The sequence below is a fragment of the Glossina fuscipes genome, unplaced genomic scaffold, assembly GCF_014805625.2.
Source record: "Glossina fuscipes isolate IAEA_lab_2018 unplaced genomic scaffold, Yale_Gfus_2 144, whole genome shotgun sequence".
In the NCBI taxonomy this organism is placed as follows: Eukaryota; Metazoa; Arthropoda; class Insecta; order Diptera; family Glossinidae; genus Glossina; species Glossina fuscipes.
Genome location: NW_023998487.1, coordinates 850,620 through 872,891, shown reverse-complemented (window position 1 = coordinate 872,891; position 22,272 = coordinate 850,620).

Genomic DNA, 22,272 nt, shown 5'->3' with positions numbered 1-22,272 from the left:
AGAGAAAAAAAAAAAAAAATACGCGCGAATGTATCGACATATCGCAATATTTTCGGTCTGCAGAGAGGGCGGAATTGGCTCCACTTTTTGCTCATTTGTGACTTTAATAAGACAAACCTTTCCTATTCCTTTATACCATTAATAAATGGTCCTGCTAACAAGAGGCGGCAAAGATTTTGGCTTTCTACAATAGCTCGATGTTGGCGGTGTCTGGACTGGTTGTAGCCAATATCAAAACTACTTGTATACCAGTTATGGTCTGTTGGTGTATTACCTGGTTTTTTCTTTGAATCGGATACGTTGTGTAAAGTATTTGGTAGAAAAAAACTCTAAACTTCCAGTGCCAACAATTTTTAAGCGCTAGTTTTAATAACACAATTTGCTTAGTTTCACGAGCTTTCTTGAATACCGTACAGGTCGAAATCCCAATTGATAAATTATTAATATGCGACGGAATTTAGAACTTTAGGACTGACTAATACGCAAGACTTGCTTATGAACTATATCAGGGGAAAATTCCTTAACATATACTTTTATTATTATATCAGCTATTGAAGGAAGCGCCTCTAGAATTGTTGCCTTGGTATCTGTGTAAAACGTAGCGTTCCTATAGAGTATCTATATCACGTCAACGTTGAGCTTCTCGGTCTAGCGATGACTTTGTGTCTATGTGTCCATGTGGATGGATGTTGTTGACTTTTATTTTTGCGAAGACTCAGAGTTCTACTTCAACTTCAACATAAACGTTGAGAGCTTTTGCACGCAGGCTTGTATTGAAAATGGACAAAGTTTATCGAATGAGATGCCCATAACAAAGCGTAAACCGAGAGCCCCTATATTGTAGAAGGCTGATATTTTCTAATTTAATTTTTTTAGGAAGCCTTACACTTCATGGTTAAAAATGGAAAAAGCCAACGCACACACGGAATATAACTGATCAAAATTATATTTTTTTCATATTTTTCACATGTATGACGGGATCGGTATTTTGGGCACCTGAAAATGTCTACGGGGTAATCACGTATCACAATGTTGGTTTATGTTTTCGTATTTCGGTGGAGTAAAAAAAATGTTTTTAAAAATGAAAAAATTTATTGTGATAAATTTTTTAGTAAAACATTTATATTTCTGGAGCCTTAACTTAGAAGAACAAGTAAATGTTCAACTTTTTTCTAACAGTAGTTCGAGTCAATGAGGAATGTTGCTGTTTTTTGACTTTAACCTTGTGGGAAACGATAACTTCGTGATTGATAATGCTCTAAGGTCAAATGAGGTTCAAGAAGGCACTTTGTAGACTCTCAAAAGCACACTTCGAACATTTGCCAAACAGCATATGTAAATATGGAAATGGATAGAACAGATAGATGACACTAAAGACACTTAATATGGCATTATATTAAAGAAATTTCGACGAGTTTCCTCCTAACCTTTCAAACATTTTTGAAAATAAGTAGTTTTAAACTGACGAACAGGTTAGGCTTAATATGGATGACGCAAGTTAGCAGAGCGCTGCCAGTTTGCAATAGACCTTAGCAAATGAAATGTATGTACAATATATGAACTCATTTAGAGGAAGTTTTCGTGTAAACCTAACATTGAATTACATTTATAAACGTGTTTTATTGCAGACGTTAGTATCGAAGTGGACGATCACCTTACGGTTCACCTTTGATTTGACCATATCTGGCTATTTTCCCGTCGTTTGGAGAAGGTAGAAAAAATTAAATTTGGGGCGTCGTAGCTGAAATCAAAAGTGATCACTTGAAGCCTTTGGTGAGTAAGAAATGTTAAGCTGCAAAACAAAATACACTCAAAGCCACAAATATTTAATTAGTTAATCCAGGGCAGAGATGAGTGTGACTAAAACGACATTGATCATAATAATCAAAAAACGGTTATTAGAAATATTTTCGATTCTCAAGTTTTTTTTGTCCGCTTCACCAAAAGTTAATTTCAAGAAGGATTTCACTTTTTATAGCTACAATGCAGTCCTTGCAACTTGCATTGTATTTCAGTTAAGATCAATGTTCACATTATATAAACGTCTTAATCGTTTGCTAGGACTCTAAGATATAAAAAAATATACGACTTTACGTATTGGAAATAACTGGTGGGCTGTATATCTAAATATTCGAGGCGACTAACAAAGTCTATTTTTTTGCTTAGTGCATAAAAATTTAAGTGCATGACTTTCCCTATCTTCTTCTGGCTGTAATGAGTAAACACCGCTTTTAATACGGTTAAATAGTATCTAAAAAAAAAAAAAGAAAAAAAAAGAAGAAGATTTTGCTGCAAAAAATCCTTACCCAATAAAATAAACGAGCTTTCTTCATTCAACAAACGTAAGAATGTCACTTAACAAAATTTTCGCAAATATATTAAGGCCTGTATAAGTCTCTGTAAATCTCTTTGAATTGAAAAGCGCATAGTTTCAGGGATTTTTAGTTTCAGTGGCCACTACCGAGTGCTTTTGAAGCATCCGCCTTCCTCTTTGATGGTCTTTTGCGCATTTCTTATGATTCCCACATACACCCCTTTGAGCTGAGGTAGCCCTTCGCATACCGGGTTCTTTCATATCTTTTTATCAGCGTTATTTTTGGCGAAAATTACAAAATAATGCCGTGTTAATGTACACAATAGTTAAATTTGATGAATTTGACCTTTATCTGCCCCTTGTTCAGGTCGATACAGAGTGGCTTGGTTGGCACGCGACTTCGAAATATACACGAAAATAGATCGAGTATTGAATCGTTGGGAAACCTATATCGTTTTTTCGACACGGTATTACCTTGTTGCCAGAAAGATGTGAAAAAGTTGTAGAAAATGGCGGATGTTAATTTGCTCAAATGGAAAACATTGGAAAATAATATGCTTTTAGACTGTATTTTATACTGATGATGCGTTTCAATGCACAGTTAAATGTACAGTTAAATGTGCAATTAAATGCACAGTTAAATGTGTTATATAAGCGTTGAAAATATTCCATTCATGTAAATATTCACATCAACTCGTCATTATCATGTGTCCTATAATATTCACCTCTCCCTGCGCATTTTGGATGCCTGTGTATATAATGTTACGTAATCATAAATTAGTATTTAAATGTGTATTGTATTCTGATCACCGATGTCGCATATTTTAATATAACTTTCGTTCACATCAATATTTCATCAGTGTACATATATTTTTTTTTGTCAATGTGAAATAAACCATAGTTTAATGTCGACCTGAGTTTTCATTTTTCGTTCAAAGCACTATTTTATATTGCAGATATAGCCAACCTACACTGCCAATCGATCGAAATGGTGCAAACTTGAAATGGTAGGCCTTGCAGGTAAATTAGATTGCAAAAGCAAAAAAGAAGTCAACATGGTTTCGCTCTTAATAACAAAGCAAAACGAATAAAGATTATGGAATAACTAATTTAGTCTGTATGTCTGGATGCAAAGGGAACAATCGGTGTACGATAAGATGCCTGTTGCACAAGTCGCAAAACGAATTCGTCCAATTACACTTAGAATGCCACAATAGATTAAAAGATAAGAATCTGTAGCTGTTAAAGGTTCTTTTGTGACTCTAAGGGGGTTTTAGTGGCTTTGCAAATCTGTTTACGTCTCTTAAGATTTCAAAAAGTAAAAAGCAGAGCGAACGAATTGAAGATTTCTTCTATTGTACATTCGCTAACCTCGTCAACCGAATTGTTGTGTTCCATGTATAGATGGCTGACTATTAGGTTGGTTTGACAGTAAGAGAGAGCGTTCCAACGGGCAATATCCTAGATTGTTCAAGTGTAATATTCTTATATTTTTCGACTATTCTCGTTGTGTTCAGATGTGTCAGATGTGACATCAATGAAATCAACGTTTAATGCAAATCCGCTCTTGAAGGTAACAAAATTGAATGCTTGAAGAGATTGAAGTACCTCAGAGATCAACGTCTTTGCAAAGGAAGTGTAGTCAAAATTTGTACGGATTTTCTCTCATTGCAACGTGAGTGCCAAACGTCGCGAGGACGCCGTGTATGTTGGAATTGGAAAACGAAAATTATTGAGAATAACCTCAACATGCTAGTGTTGATTCCATGTTTTAAGAAACTTTGCATAGAGTCTTTTAAAAATTTATATACATATATGAATATATACATATCTAATATATAGATATGTACAGATATGTATCAATACGGAGATAGATGGGTCTGTCCAACTACCTATCTATATATATTGTGAGGGGCCAAAGTCGTACCTCGTTTTGGCCTCACAGATTCTTCGTCTCTGAGAGGGGAGTGCTAGGCTAAGTTAGGTTAAGAATTGAAAATAGGTTGAAGTAAAGCACTAGACGGACGACGGGAGACAAGGGAACCTCAGTCAGAAACAGATGTTTTCTGATTGGAATATGGTAAGTTTGGCAATACGCAACGTTGACGGACGTCGTAAAACAGCTGGCTTCAAATTGTTTGTTGCGAGGGACAGACCGGTCCGGTCAAGTAGTAAGTCAGGAGAGAGTTGAAAGCAAGCCGCGAAACAAGACGGTCGGGTTTCTAGCGATAAGCTAATGTCGAAGCTCGCGCCCTAGTGAATTTTAAAAGAAGAAAAGAATGTATTGGAGTGAATGTAACAACAGGGCAAAGAGTAATAACAAGTAATTTATACTTCGCTTTCGATTGCAAATAATAAACGAGCTAAAAATGAAGTAAACTAAATGAAAAAGATGACGATACAGTTCTTGTGAGTCAGACCCTGGTGCCGCTGAGCATTCCCCAGCACCAGGAAATGGGCAAGACTACTCACAATATGTATATTTAAAAAAGGTAATTATATATACATAATAAATATATGTACGTATATATTTTCAGTTCTAACCACGATAACATTTCACACGCTGTTGTGGCTATTGATTATTCCTTACTGCTGATTCTATTTATTGTTTAGTTGCGTAAAATTTAATGAACTTAATACATCAAGGCGTTCAATAATCATCATAATCCTATGCTCTCAGTGTTGAATAACACGTTAGCAACAGTACCTCCATCAACAATAGCCCGACATTGTACGGCGTGATAGTACATATTTTTTTAAAGAAATTTAAATTTCAAGTGTGAAACTAGAGTGCGACGCGAAAATAAAGAATTGAGCACAATTCTGTCGTTAAATTGTCTCAAAATTGTTAGTTATGTTTAGTTTCAATGTCTGTAAAATTAAAGTTACATTCTAAACTTACAACCACAGCTTAACTTGTATTTAATATTATGTGATATAAATTATTATGTTATGGCAAATCATATATGCTAATGTGTATTACGGAAAGAGTTGTATTTTAAGTGAGGTTACAGAATTTTACTGTAGCGATTGTGGACGTGTCTGTATAAAATTTGGAAATGGTGGCGTTGTGGTTATGTGGCTCTAGTTTTATTATTTTTGAAATAAACAGACGACCGAATTAATAAGTGAACAGCAGATGTGTGGAGTTTATGCGCGGTATTCCCAATTTACGTTCGCTGCAATCAATTTGTGAATACTCAAAGTTGCAAAAATGAAAACAGGAAGCCAAATTTGCTTGTACGTAGTAAAAAACAGAATGTAGTCTGTTCACGTACGCACCCACAAAGTAGAAAAAACTAAAATATCAAATGTATACATCTCTCAACAATTGCTACATAAAATTGCAAAAGTATCAAAAGTTGTTACTTGCCAGAACGAAGTGTACGTTCGGTGCAAAAATTGTCTCGATCAGAGGGACTGATAAATGTTCACGTAGCGGCTTATAATGTTATTTTAATATCTCAGGTGATTCTTCTTACGATGGAATATGGGAGTGGATGATTCGCTCATTAATGGGACTATTTCAATAGGCTTTAAATAAAACAATGGAGCTGTAATTAAAACAGAGCATTTAATAAATTCCAATTGCAAACGCCTAGTAGGAGCCATTGGCACTTGATAATTTTTCGTTAGACTCCCGAAATATTACGCAAACCCCTACAGCGGTTATAGTGAAAAGGTGCGTTTAAGAAAGTATTGGCACATCCTTTATTAAACGATGTAAATGTTTTCAAAACGGTATGCGGTTCAATATCTTTCTGAATTAACTCGGCAAACTAGATTGTACCAAACCAACAAAAAGGGGTGATGTTACATGCGATAGCAAGAAAGCAGGCGGTAAGTGGAAATACGATATAATGGGACGAATCTTTAAACAATCTCAGAGGTGAGTTCGCTCCTTAGTTAGGACAGTGTTCAGAAGACACCATCGTCCTTCCTCCAAGCTTGCCATACGTTATGAACTTTGGTACAAGCGATTTCCCTACGTGCACGATTTGGTAAGTGCACCAAGACACTATGGTCCCGAACACTCGTTTTCTTGGCAAAAGTGATAAAATTTTAAATAACACTATTATTTGTGCGAAAATTAAATTTGTAGCACATTATAGATGTTTTCATGGAAAATCTAAAAGAAGAAATTCTAAAATTTGAGTTTTAAAATTTAAATATAATATGATATTATATACATACACTTTACGCAAATATTACACTTTAATTTAATTTAAAATCAATTCGTCTACAGAATTCATTCTAAACTTGCCCTACTCGATGTATTTGGTAACTCTCAGAGTATACAGATTCACGGGCGGAGCGATGTTAAAAATGAAATGCGTGGCACTGCTCCGCACTTACGAACAGTCTGACTGCTTTAATTTATGCATAAGCGTAATATATATCTTAATTTTAGTAAATTGTTTTTATGATCACTTAAAGAATAACACGTATTTTTTTATACTCTCGGATAAGATCATTAATTTTGTAAGCTCCTCATCTCTCATCACTTCCTTAACATTTTACTTATTTAACACATCATCTGCAATATGTTTGTCAACGAATGCTTAACTGTTTTGGGAGCGTTATTATTGCTGTCTAACCTTTACTTACATAGAAATCATCGTATTTCTAATTTGTTGTCGCTATAATATTACTGGAATTCAATATACAAAGTTCTACATTTTAACTACTTATTCTGACAGAAACTAACAACGAAAAAAGCAACTTTACTACTATGGCGTCATCTTTTGCGAAAGAACGTTCATAGTGGTTACTCTATTAAGTCAGAAATGATTGTATAAAAACCAATTTTATATATATATATTTACTTCTTACTCAAGCCGACCTGATGTAGGTGATATCAATACTGGTAGTCTTTCTCATATATGTAAATATTATTTATACTTCTCAACTTATGCATGCAGCAATCAATCGTAGATGTAACTTTATGATTGTTAATATTGTTTCTGTGCGAATATTTAACATAGTCATAAGTAATTAATTTAAAGTAAATTCAATGACTTAATGCCAGCTCCCAAAATTTAGTATTTGTACTCATTACAAAAGTAGTTTATTATATGTCCTAGCGGGGGTACGATAACTAAATTTATCTTTTGTGTAAGCTTTGGAATTGTGTTATCTAAAATTCAGCATTTACTCAGGCAACCGATTATTTTAGCTTTCTGTCCAATTAAAGGTGATGATGGATGCCAATACCAAGACACTACGTCGCTTCTACAACATTTTATATCTTATTTAAAGATTCTAATTACCTGCTGTTTAGTCCGTTTGATTTCCTATATAGGCTTTATGACTAATTATTACCGCTTTGATCATTTCACTGATTCCATTAATGTAATTCAAAATAAACTGTTAATCTAATGTAAATAGTTAGCGCAATGTATTGTAACATGGTAGTCCGGTAAAGACGAAGGTGATCGCAACGCTAAAATGACGAATTCTTGATATATAAAAAATTGTTGAATTTAGTACATAGAAAAAATTCCGCACACCAGACGCTTCGAACTAGTTTTGTATATATCGATTGCACGCTTAACAGTCTTTAACAAAATTTTTAAACTTAGGAAAACTTAGCAAATAAAATAAATTCCAAAAATATGAAAGACTTCTTGGAAAAGTGATTTTGTTTTTTAAAGCATCTCAGTTTTGTATATTTAGTAATACAGTTCAATCCAATCATGTTACTATCATCTTCCCTTTGCATAGTAAATCTCTTTTGGCACGATTTGCTTTCTGCTAACTTGTCATATAATTGTAAATCTTGTGTTGCAACAAAAAAATTATTTTTTTGGTGGTTTTGGTGAATAGAATTGGAGAATGTTAAGAAATTTATTTTTGCCAAGATTTGGCACCATAGTGCAATAGGTATCATGACAATTGTTATGGTCAAGCTTTGGCATGCGTATGTCCTCTATCGACGGTTGGGATGAATTATTAACACTCCACTTTCATATTTTTTAAAGTATACACGCTATTTTTTAAATTATACAACGTTTCTAGCGGCGTCAGCAGTAAGCGGCAAAACAAATAGCCGCCTTACCAGGATACCAAGTGGTTTTGCTACTACCAATTAAACATTGCGCCGCGCTCTCTACGCACTTGTCTTCAATGAAAAGTTATAAAGAACCGTAATTTTATCTATCGCAAAGGTTTTTGTTATTCGAGCGATTCTTGGCATTTTTGCGGTGGGTCCCAGATGGCCGCCAAATGCACGTTCGTATTCAATAATTGCACTTTTGAGCAAGGAACCATCAAAACCAATGCATATCTGTGCAAACGTAGGAAAGCTTCGCAGACTTCATTCCCTAAGAGGGTTTTGTTTTGAAATATATAGGGTCATCGATTACTCGTTTATACAAATAAGAGGTTGATCCCAAATGTGATTCCGTGAGCTGTGTGTGTGATTCATCATTTTCGTAACAAGTTTTAGAAAGTCTATAAGTATATATGTATTTGTATGCCAAAAATAATGGCTAGGTCCAACCAATACATTAAAGAAATAGATGACGGGCATATTCACACATGAAAATAGCCTCCATCGCGTGACTGGTTTGCCCATAAGTGATCCGTTCTTTTACAAATCTGATATATTTGCTTGAGGCGTAAATATCGAAGATGTGCTCTTTGCTTACAAAACAGGTCCACTTAAAAATTATCTTGATAATTATTTTCTTTTTTTCGCATATTTGCATGTAGTAAGCTTCACTTATGTTTGTTTCTATTTTTGTGTCTTTGTTTAGTGTTTACAAACACATGACTTCAGTCTTGAAACGATTTGCTTAACTTTCTTATGTCAATATGCTTGACATGCCGAGACGCTGTAAGGATAAAACATGTACATAAGAGGAAATTTTTATTTTTCTTATCTTTCTTTTTAATCTATTGTTCTTCACTTTTCTTATTGCTTATTGCGTTTATTTAATGAAATGTAATGACAAATTTTGATTTATCTTAAAATTAGGAATTTCCCAGAAAACCATATCAGCTGTAAGTACACCAGCGTTTATAGGGATTAGTGTGTTTGCATGCCCTATGTCAGCATAGAAGCGCAAAAAGGTTTTTTACTATAACCTAACAACAAGATGCACAACAAAGAACACAAACTTATGTACACGTTGGGTTAACGCTAGAAGTTCATTTCTATGCATTATGAAAGACAATTGTTTACAGATGCGCTTGACGTAAGTTTTGAATTCCACTTCTGAAAAATGATTGCTTTCGTTGTTTTTCCTTCGAGGCTGAACGTTTATTGGAAGAAATAGAAAGAAAATAGACAAAACATCCATTGAGTATCGATTGTCATTGTTTTTTCTTTTAGCATTTATGCGTGTGTTCAAGTAATTGCAGGACTCCAAGCACAAAGCAGTTTGAAGAGACTGCTGTTTTTAAACCTGTGCCAACATATGCACAAAAAAAGCGAGTTATATTCATGTACATACGACAAATGAAATGTAAGCATATGAAATTGTTTGCAATCAAAACTATTCGACATTTATTGAGAAGTAGTAATTACTGGGATGTCCAAATTTGACATAGATTTAAGCAAATTCATATCAAGTGGAGGATACAAGGATAGAGTAAAACAAAAGAAATTATCCGTGACAATCATAGCAAGCATCCACGGTAGGTTGGAAGGCACTTTCAAAAGCACTCAGAAGTTAATGAAAGTCTTTACAAAGAATTCTATTCAATCTATCAGAAATTTGAAAGTACACTTTCTTATCAAAAGATGTACTTATTGTTTGCTTGGAATAAAAAAAGTTGTTATCGAATAGCACCAAGCACTACCCTAATAACTAAACATTTTCGTCTTCAGAAAAATCCTGTCTAGGGAAAAATTTGTCCTAATTTTCTAACCGTTAGCATCTCAGTTAGTTTCCTGAATTTTTCACCTCGAACGTTTACCATACTTATTTTATGTATATCAGATATATTAATAATTTCGGTGTTTTTTAATAAACTTCTTTCTAACTTGTTTGAAATGTACTTGATAAAAAAAAATAATTAATAGAAACATTCAAACTAAACCTTTTTGCATGAAATCTCACAAATCACTCTCCAACTGTTTCATAGCTTTCAGCATTTTTTCTTCAAACGAATTCAATAGTTTCCGTAGTTAGAGCTGCATATTTGTCCAGTCTAATTCAGTTTAAAACAGAAAAATTTTTTTTATTGAAACTTATGACCTAGGCGCACCAATGTCTAATACCAAAATCTCGGAAATAATTGACGGGTCAGATATGCCTTATAAAGCAGCTTATTTCAAAACACAGAATTTATTTATACATCTAACAAATATCAGGTAGGGACTTTGTCGTACTTAGGAGTTTGGAGTAGCTTGATGATCTTTGGAGGTGCTATAAAGCCTCCGTGTTGCCAGAATAGTCGAAATTTAAAGCATTTTATATACAGTGAGTAAAGATGAGTTTTGCCAATAGCGCTGGATTGCACCCAGGGTGCACGAAAGCAGCCGAGTTATCGTCCGACAAGAAAGACAACAACGATAGAATAGTCTTTTGGCGCGATTTTAGTTGTTTGCTTTCGTATCGACTTGGTCTCTTCCGTTATATTTACAACGCAAGATTTATGATATCATCGGTAAATAATGCAAAGAATAGAAAGGTGAGTAAATAATCAAACCGCATAGAAAATTTGAAAAACAAATTGTTGAGAAAATTAAGTCTATTATGTAAACATATATAAGGATTAATAGTTAAAAATGAGTGTGCTTAAAATGTTAAGTTCAATATCAATCGATACTTTAATTTTATGCAGCAAGGTCAGTGGATTCCGTTACATTACTTCAGTACATTATTCCGGTCATTGCATACAAGTCTCTTCCTTTCCAAACACAGTGAGAAGTTTCTATAGGTTGTAAGGAAGCAGACTTCCTCACCCGCTGCAAAAGTTAAAGGAGTTGTTATACAAATGTAAATAAAAATTAACTAACCTATATGTAACTCTAGTTAAGCTCATTAAACTTTAAGCTCTTACGTTTAAACCTCTAGTCTTAATATCTTCACTCAAAATTGTAATGCAACGCTGCATGACATCGTTTTGCAGCTTTATGTAAGTACCAATATAGCTTTCCGTAAATTACTCTCTCGAGTAGCCATTAGCATGTAACTGGTAGAGTAAGTAAACACAGCTCGTGGTGAAAGCTCCAGATATCAACTCTAGCTCTAGATATAAAAACAACGATCTTTCTTTTAGTTGTTCAGCAGCAGTCAAACTAAGAGGTAAGTCCAGAACCCCTTAGGTAGTACTAGTTCGTCGTCCTGTCCGTCCGGAACGAGGTTCTTAATATAACAGCGTGCTCTTGCATCATTATCTTATAAATTCTCAGCCCGAAAGGACGCTTTGGCCTTACCGCTAACCATTGGTCGGGAGTCAGGTATTGTTCTCCCGGAACGGGTGCTTTACAATAACAGCGTGCCCCTGCATCATTATTTTATAGACTCTCGGTGCGAAAGGCTTCCCCACCCTTGCAGAACTTAGTAGTCCGTTATTTTCAGAACGGGGTCCTCAAGGTAAAAGGAGTGCTCCTGCGCCATTACCTCATCGGCTCTGGAAGCACACCATAGGAATCTTCATGTAACAGTTTCATCTTCGCAACACAGTCACACCTTGGTCATATTTCTTCAGTAAAAGAAAAAAACGAGGCTGCCCACTAAGTACGTGTTGGTGTTTTTTCTTTTCGTACGAACTATTTTCGAAAATAAGGTCATTTTGTACTCTTCTTGATTTCCGCCAATATATATTTGTCTTAACGCAAAAACACGAAGGGTTCGTTAATTCATAGAATAAATTTCTTCAAACGGACCGCCGGACAGCCCTGAGCGAAACTCAAACTGTAAATTGTATACAAGGTTCTTCAGAAAATAATACTTTTTAATTTTATTCAACGCTTCCGATTCACCAAGGAAGGAATGAAATTTATTTTGAGAGCCTTACCAACAACTTTAAAAATATCGGCGAAAACTGCATAGAATTAAGTTTAATTAATTTAGTTAAATATGTCATTGTTTTTTTAAATTGCCCAACTTTCTCTATAAAGAGTTGCTTGATATTTACTATTTCCAAATTAAATTTTCCAGGGTACATATCGGTAGGCACTGACTATCGCACTATCGCATTTTTAGAATATTGGTTGAGTAGTCTCTCGTAATCCTATCTAATCTTATTTAATCTGATTGTTACTTTTCGTCTTTTACACATATTTTTCTCTTAAAAACTCTTAAAAAACTTTTTCTTATTATCAACAGTTTGTCTTCGTGTGGTATGACTGCTGCAATAATTAATTTAAAAAATTTACATAACTTTTGCTTAGTCGTTATATTTCGAAATGTTCAATATGTGATTTCGAAACTTTAAAATGGCTTAAATATATAAAATCGATCTCAAAGCTATCCAAAGATATGTGCGCGAAGTAAACAGCTCGATACTATTCTTGCTTAAAAGAGGAAAACATTCCGAAAATATGATGTGAGATTGGTGAGTTAACAGTTTAAGAGGTTTCCAAGTTTTATAAAGTGTACATTTTTTTTTAGAAGAAACCGAACTGATATTTGAAGAATAAGGTCGTCATTTCAAAACTTAATATCCGTATTATAATCGGAAGGAAAGAAAAGCGCCAAACAATTATAGCAATCAAAATGTTAAGCAACTTAGATTCTCATTGTTAAGATAAAAAGTGTATTCTTGTTCTTCAAGTTACATTCTTTAATATTCATCATAGCTTATAAAGACAATTGTGATCTTAGCTGATTTCATGCTCTTGTGCATTGGGATCTACAAAGGCCAATATAAATGGGCGCTGTTTTATAAAGTGAAAGTGAAAATTTTGGTACGTTATGGGCGTGGTTGCGAGCGGTTCATCATTGGGTACCAAATAAGCTTACATCGGCTTTCCACTTTTATGTTTGAGCCTATGAAAATTCGAATAATAGTTGGACCTTTGAAGTACCTTTCACTTCTTTCTAAGCAACAGCGTTAACACCATTATATCCATTCTTTCGACAATGGATATTAAAATTAGAACTCTACTCAAAATATAAAGATTGCATAACGTTGTTTCCTAAAAAATCAAAAGTAAATTTTAAAATTATATTGAGGATATTGAGAAGCCACTTGCCTAGACGTGAAAAATACTTCACTTTTATATTTATATAACCTCACGGAGAATAGATCGTGTATTGTGAAGATCACGTGCATTTTAATAACAACTTTTTTCGGGCTGAAAGTTTCGCTATTTCCATTGCAATATTGGCAGATATTATCTCGTTTGCAGAACTCAATGATGCGAATCAAATCTCACCAAACATTGAAACCTCATTCAGTAAACCACCAATCTGACACGTACAGGGCAACAGGATTAAACGCTACGCATCAAAATATGTTAACATTTCATTAGTTTACAGATTACAGTTGTTTAGTGACCAATCGCCAAATTTTTGAAAAAGTTATGCATAATAATTTTCACAATATTTTAATGGAGTCTGAAACAATTTTTTGTTTATATTCAATAAATTTGTGGCTCTTACTATTTATAATCATTATTTTCCATAAATTAACGAAATAAGAAAAGCGGTTTGTAAATTTATAAATTTTGTGGTTTCAAATAAAGCAAATTTAGTTTAATAATATAATTTATTTACATTGAATTATAACCCATTGCATATTAGACTATTAGCTGTATGTAATATAATTAGCCATAAAATGTAATATAACACTGGTATGCATGATTATACGTTTGAGTATATTGCACTTGAAATAGAGCAAAACAAATAAAAAAAGAAAAGGTTCTGGTTGAAAAGTTTGGTTAACCTTTCAATGAGCTCATACTGTGTACGTCCGTTTATGAGGTTTGTTGTCCGTCCTGTACGCCGTCAATCGTGCGTACACTCACCCAAACTCCGCCTCAGCGGTGGAGTATGCCGCCTAGCCACACATTTTTCCTTTTCTTTTGTAGCCAAGCATTTATTATTTTAATTTTTATTCATTACTACTGGCATTTTGATTAACGTTCAATAATACCCGATTGTTGAGAGATGAAGCCCCAGCTAAAGATGTAAAATCTTCGTGAAAGACACACGATGGTTGCTCCAGTTGCTGAGGTTTTACAAAAGCAGACGTGGGCGCAGTACCTACAATATCGTCATCCTTTCTAAGTAAGGCAGGCGGCAGGTCAAGCAGGAAAGTTGTTAAGTAGTAATCGATTTGCTCAGCCGCTTTAACGAACACCACATGTTGATAGTAAACCTCCTTGTGCTGGTACGTTCGCCGTTTCAATAACTATGTTTCAATGTTTTTCTTTTCATGATATTTAGAGCACAACCTCAATATTGGCCAAGAAAAAGTCTTCCTTTTTGTTTTATTTCAAAGCTTTTCTGCACATATATTTTGCATTTTTAACAACATCGACATATGCTTTGAGTCGTATATGAATCATAATTTCTTCTTACAGTAATTTGTATTTCTTATTATTAGTTAAACTTGTAATTTAATTTAATAAACATTTTTCTTTTCGTAATTCTGTCGCTGGAAATTCTTCTCTGCTGTTTTTGACTGTGTGCGTATGTGTTATTTTTATTAGACAAAAAAAAATTTTTTATGCGATTATTTAAAAGCGAATAATCGAAAAAAACCAACAATAAACATTTAGATACATTAGACAAATTTCTTTTTTAATTGGTTATCACCAAATTGCAACAAGTCGACTCAAAATTTTCTTTATAATGTATGTAAAAGCACTAAAACGCTTTTTCGATCAGAAAAACACCTTCCAAACAGAACCAAATCAATTGTCTCTATTTTATATTTTTAATCAATCCTTTTGCTTTCTTTATTTCTTCTTCGTAATTATTTTTTTGTTGTATACTATTTGAGGAATTTTTGATTCTTGATTTTTCTTTCTGCAGTTAATTTCGATTTGAAATTGCTTACAGGTTTCAAATTGACGGACGGGATCTTAGCAGTCAGATAACTTTTTACGTTCTTCGCCAGGTCCAGGTTCCGACGGGTACTGCCGACAAGCAGACGTCGTCTCTACTCGAAACAATAGGAATTGCAGGTAGAGAGTTTTAGGTAGACGAGAATATAGAAAAGGTGGCCAGCAGACACTTCCGAACAGCCAGGAGGACGGGCGGATTTGTCACTTTTATTAATATTCTTTGGAGATGAACTAAGAGTAGCCTGAAAGGCATCATTGAGAGTTATCTTAGCCACTTCTGCGTAGCTAGAGCGATTGGGGCTTTCCAATTCATTTGGAATTTTTTTTTTAGCGGCTAACTCAAAGATAGCGGAACCGCTAACGTTCTTCGTAGGCATAGGTGGAACATGAGTCGACGAATCGGATGTATGTGAAAGCGGAGGTGAAGTACCACACGCTACACTACGAAGCGGGCCTACACACTCATTAGACATTGTGTTGATTTTCTCAAACTACACCAACAAAGCAACGAGATTTTTGTTTAGTTCAGAGAACCTAATGTTTGTCTCCGTGAACAGATTACAAAAGTCAATATCCCGCTTCGTACAGTTGGGACATGACCAACTTAAACCCTTCGAAGGAAGGTTGTGTTATAGCTTGGTTGCATTGAGCCAATGGAGTCGGAAAATTGGTGTTTATGGATGATATTGTAAACGGGGAGGTGTTTTTAAGGATATGGAAGGAAACTTTGAAAGAAAGAGCGGACAAATTAGGTGTTTTGGAAACATTCAAAATCTACCAAAATAATGACCTCAAGCGTAAATCCCGCTTAATTCAAGAATAGCTCTTATGAAATTGCCCCAAAGTACTTCAACCCCTGCCACAAATCACCAGGCATAAACCCCATCAAAGCCCATCACTGAAGGAAGAGGGGTACATTCACCTTGTCAAAACGTTTGCAAGATCCACCGGGAAGCGTCAGAGACCCAACAAAGTATATATACTCTTGATCAGCATCAAATTCTAAATCGATTTAACCATGTCCGTCTGTCGATATCGCCTCCAAATTTGCACAAGAATTTGGAATTGGCTTAAACTTTTGAAAGAACATCAATACGACGTTCACATGCGTCTACGGCAGAAATTTTTATTTTGAAAATAGAGGAAATCAACTGCGCCCGTCCCATCTTATAGAGCAAGAGAATTTTGTTCTCTTAATTCTTTTGTCTTTTTTGGGATAAACGGTGATGGGTATAAGAGATTCAGTTCCGACCGAATTTAATTTTCTTGGTTGTTAATAATATGGTGCTTTTTTTTCCAATCCTTCCTTATATTAAAAGAACCTAATATTAATGACGTTATAGTTTTGAAGTTGTTAAAGTTATTTAATTTTCTTATCTACTGGAAAAACTTTTCGATTTGTTTTTTTTTATATATTAATATGTGTTGCCTAGTAGTACAAAGGTTTAACACTAGGTACTAGGTTTAACAAGCGTTTAGTTTTTGTCAAGAAAACAACCCAATGCTAATGAAACGCATTCTACGTATTGCAATGTATTGCCTATCTTCTATACTTTCACACACATTGCGTACGCATTCATGTGTCCGAGCCTTCTTGTTTTCCTTTTGTGCACATAACGCGATATGCACACAAGCAAATTGTTCTGCAAACCAGCCCAGTTCTTCTTTCTCCCTCTCTCTCGCTCTTTCTCTGGTTCATTTACGTGCACGTAAGCGTATATACATATTCTCCCACGCATATCTGATCTTTAACCGATCGGATTGACACCATTTTTCTCATCATATAAATAACCACTAGGTATATACAATAACTTGCATATATCTGCGTTGATTCATAAGATACATATAGAAATGTACCTCAGGGGTATGTGCAGACGAACAGTATGCGAAAAATAAAGGTAATACACATCAACAGTTTTTTGTAATTGAAAAGTCAATTATTTCTATAGGAAAGCCATAATTTATTATTAAAAGCTCATACTAATATGAATAAAAGTATTAGCAGTTTATATATAATCTCCTCCTTTGTAATACATTATTAATTCTTATATATTATTATATATATTGTAACGAGTTTCCTTAGGCAGGGTATGACTCAGCCAATCCAGGATCCGTTGCAAGAAAATTTTAATAAAATAATCAGGACCTTCGGGGGGGATGGTGTTATGATTTCTTCGCTTTATTGGTACAGGGAAGTTTGTAGATAATGGCTGGGGCAAGGAGAAGGAACCAGCGAGGTGTCCCGACTTGTCGTATTATTACCGGCTTGTTCTGGTTTCCTCGTGTTACTTGCACTTCTTTTTTTTTTCCGTTACGTTTTTAATATCGCGAGCACTAGACGGCTATGACACCAAACTGCAAGAAAGAACCGAAAACTTCGCGAGTGTCATAGCTGCCTTGGTTCATCCCTGGTTGGGGTGTGAGTCCAGCAAAAGTAAAACAAAAGTCTCTTCGTCCTTCAGGGATGGCGATTAAAAAGCTGAACCAGCACATCCCCTATCAGTTAGGTCAGTTGTCCTAAAAGTCCTTCAGGGATGGCGATTAAAGAGCTGAACCAGCACATCCCCTATCAGTTGAGTCAGTTGTCCTAAAAGTCCTTCAGGGATGGCGATTAAAAAGCTGAACCAGCACATCCCCTATCAGTAAAGTAAACAAAAAAACTCTTTATAATGGTCACTTGTCAGAATGTCTATGGGTACTTACCTAGACGGCTATGACACCAAACTGAACGAGTCTGTGCGATGCGCTGCTCTTTTATAGCCGAAACCTCGCTCGCTTGTCCTGTCGCCAACCTGTTCTGTGTGTTTACATATGCTTATGTGTATACTTAGCTTAGGTTGGCTGCAGTCGCAACCTCAGTTGCACCCTGCATGATCCTACTTATGTCTAACTTAACCAACTTACATCTAACTTATTACTATGTTAGTTCACATGTCTGCTCTCTAAGCACTCAGGTACCAAATCGCGTGATCTAGTCACCGTTAGGTATGTGAGTGCTTGTGTACTTGCCTGTGCTTTGTGTGTGTAGCTTATTACTAGGTTTTGTTCAAGTGTTTACTCGCTAAGCACTCAGGTACCAAATCGCGTGATCTAGTCACCGTTAGGTATGTGAGTGCTTGTGCGTTGTGTTTGCATGTGTTCTGTGTGTTTCTACATGTGTGAGCGTGTCTCTGTACATTTTGTGTATACAATTTATGCATTATCGCGGTGTTCTTATTATTTTTCCTACCTAAGTTCAATTCTGCTGTTTTTCTTTACCCTAACGATGCTTTCAGCTTGGTGCATTAGTTGAAGCTTCAAGGTGACCTAACGGTACTATATCTTGTGCAGAGCTGCTGTAGCTTCTGCGTAGGTTTGGGCTGCGTTCATACCGCATAAGTCGGGTTGTGCTCTTATACTTATGTTTTTAATACGGGTTGGGTTCTCACAACTATGCTCTCTCTTTTGTAACTTGTGGTTTTTTTCCTTTCCCTTTTTGGTGCCCTGGGGTTCCTAATCTGTGCTGTGGTGTGCTTCAGTGGTATTTTCTACCTTTTCTTCTTACACTACCCTTGGTGTGTGTTTCTAAGGTTTTACTTTTATAAGGTATGGGTGTGTGATATTAAGCATTAATCTGTACAAGGTATAGGTTTATTAAGTGTGTGTTCTATGATGTTATCTTACAAGGTATGTGTATATTAGGTGTGTGCTTTATGGTTTTATCTTTACAGAGTATAGGTTTGTGATCTTATGAATCTAGCTATACATATTCGCTATGCGTTTTATAAACTACATTTGATGCTGGAGGGGGGCTGCTCGTCTTCTAATAAACCCCCGACGGACGTGCACAGACAGATCGGACTGGCGGGTTGTCTGCTGTGGACCAATGTCTACGGCGGACGGACTTGTATTTCGTAAGGAAGCAAAATCGCTTCCTTACAATATATATATATATATATATATATAATATGTACTGACATTCGGCAAATGTTCCGTTTGTTAACTACCCTTATCCTATAAGTTCATTTAACGTTTTCTGTCTACGTGCTTCTCCGAAGATGAGTATTTGTATTTGAAAACTTTCAATTTTCCTGATCTGCTATGTTTTCCTCTTAAACAAATTTTTAATAGCTGCTTGAAAAACGGTTACCTTCCATGGATCTAGAAGACTTGTTTTATTTTGTCACTTTGTGATTGCGAACCAAGTAGATACATTGAAAATTATAGAGGCACTGCTACATTGTTTGGACTATTGCTAATTAAAGGATTCACGTCTGCTTTACGCCCTTATATCGTGCTGCCAGCACGGTTTCTCATAAGGCAGAGCAACTTCGACTACTCTAATTGAGTTCTGTAGCTAAATTTTCAAAGCCTTTTAAGCAAACAAATGGACGATATCTGGACGAGTCTGGCAACTCTGTCGCGCGGTATAGTCGTCTATATTTTGTTTCGGCAATTAATATTTTAATTTTTTGTTGAATTCCGTGGCTATTCTGCCTTATAGTGTGTGAATTTATAATATACTTTGAGAAGAAAGTGAGTGAATTCAAAGTAAAAGAAATATTTTTCCTTTACACTTTGATTCATTTGATTTTTGCAAACAAAAATTTTGAGCTCTGATATAAATCTCTCTTTTTTTTCGTTTTCTCTCTTTTTCTCTGTTATTTTTTTGGCGTTTGGAGTTTGTGTTGCTATTGATCTCTCGTTACAGTGTCAACCTAACAGAGAAGTTTTGCACAAATTGGTCGATAAATTTTTATATTCAGGATTTTTTTAGTGATTTGTGTGTCTGTTCTTCATAATCCACAACTGTCTTTTTGACAGGACATGGAGTGTTTATATACACCTTGTCGGGCGAAATCAGGCCCGGATTCTGATAGATTCGTTTCTTGTTGGCTCTGCGAGGCTGCGGGACATTGACTTTTATAAACCTTTTACGGAGACCCGTTATGGTTTCTCGGAATTGAGTAGAAATCTCGGCTCCTTGTGGGAAAAGTTTGAGCTCATTAAGTCTAGGTTTGAGGAGTGTCGCTTTATTGGACACTCATCTTCTACTCGTAGCGTAGCGTGTGGGACGTCACCTATGGCTTTCTCCAAATCTGATTCGTTGGTACAAGTTACCGCTCCCTCTAACTCTAAAATGAACAGTAATGTTTCCGATATTGCTGAATGGGTTGGTAGCAAAACAGTTACAAACAAGCCGGCAAGTCCTTCTGTTTTAAGCTACGGTGAAGTGGCAAGGGTATCTCCGCCCAGAGCCGCCACTCACTCTAATCAAGCGCCATCGCCTAAAAGTAATGAAGAGAAAAATAAATCATCCTCTCCTCCTGGCTGTTCGCGTGTGAATGCTGGTCTCCAGACTGGGCAAGTCTCACAAGCTGCCGGTACAAGGGCGATAACCCCATCTATATTTTCCCCAACTCGAAACTCTCCTACCGTGAACCCCCCTCCTGTTCCAAATAATGACATTTGCTTGACGGCAGGTCCTCCCAGAAAAGCAATATTTTTGTCAAGACTGGCACCTGAAACATCGGTGGATAACATAAAAGGTTATCTGGCGACGAAAGTCCCATCAGTCAACTTAAAGCGTGTTAGCATCTTCAAAATGGCTCCTTCTCAAGCTAGGGCAATCTCCTCTCTTAAAACATTAGTTCGGACTGAAAACAGTGATATGTTTTTAAACAAATCACTGTGATCAGTAGGATCGTTAATTAAGGAATTTATCCCTCGAGATTGTCCCCGTAATACCAAGGCAATAGTCTTATCGCCTTCAACAAACTAATTGTTTCTTCAGGCCCACTATCTCTCATTTATCAAAATGTTAGGGGCCTAAATTCGAAAAATCGTTCCACCTTTCTAAATTCAGTGAGCACGGAGTTTTTATGTTTGGCCTTTACTGAAACTTGGCTAAAACCCGATCGTCATTCGTCGGAACTTTTTCATAATTCTTTCCAAGTCTTTAGATATCATCGAGTGAATCGCATTGGTGGTGGTGTATTAATTGCCATATCTGCGTCAGTCCCGTCCAATTTAATTGAATTTCCCACTTCTCCTGACGTTGAATTTATCGCTATTCGTGCCTGATAAACATCTATTTATAACCTGCTCCTATATTCCCCCAAATTCCGATATCTCCATTTACAGGAAACACGCTTCCATAATTTGTGAAGTGGCCAAGCTGTCTAGACCCACTGATTTGGTCGTTGCATTGGGTGACTTCAATTTGCCTCAAGTCACTTGGTGTAACACTGATAATTCTGGCTGTTTGGTGCCTACTTCAACGTCTGATAGGGCTGTTGTGTTCTTTAGTGAATTGTTTGATCATAATTTGGGTCAATATAATCGTACCCCTAATTGTAATGGTAGATTGCTTGATCTCTGCTTTGCCAATTTTCCCGGGTTTACGTAAATCGTTGTCCACCTTTTAGTTTACCTGAGGATCCTTAACATCCATCAATATGCATTTCCTTTCATCATATTAATGATGGTTTGTTGAAATGCCTTAATGTGCCAAATCAAACTTTTTTAAAGACGAGTCGACTTGTGTTCAGTGTAGTGCGTGTTTTCTATTCGTCTGCGTTTTTTCAATTGTTTCGGTGTTTTCGGTGTTTTTGTGTATTTAACTTCTGTCTTTTCAGTGTTATTGCTAAAACTGTTTAACGCGGATATCGCGTATGTGCTTTTGTTTCGTCTATAAAAAATAGAAAACAAAAAAACAAAATAAAAAAAAAAAAAAAATTGAAAACATTTGACACTTTTCTTTAGTAGTTCCCAACCTTCTTGCACAGTTCCCAAACCTTTTCAAGTGAGTGGTTATTTCAAAAATAATAATAAATAGACAACAATAAGGCATAATGGCCCCGGGGCCGCCAGATAAAAACCCGAATAGATTTTATCTATTAAGTGATACATCCCCCCAAAGAAAAAAAAGTAAAAAATCAGATTTTCCGGTGTTGCCGATCAGCGATATAATCCCTATTGATAAAAAATATATTGTTATTTCTTCAAC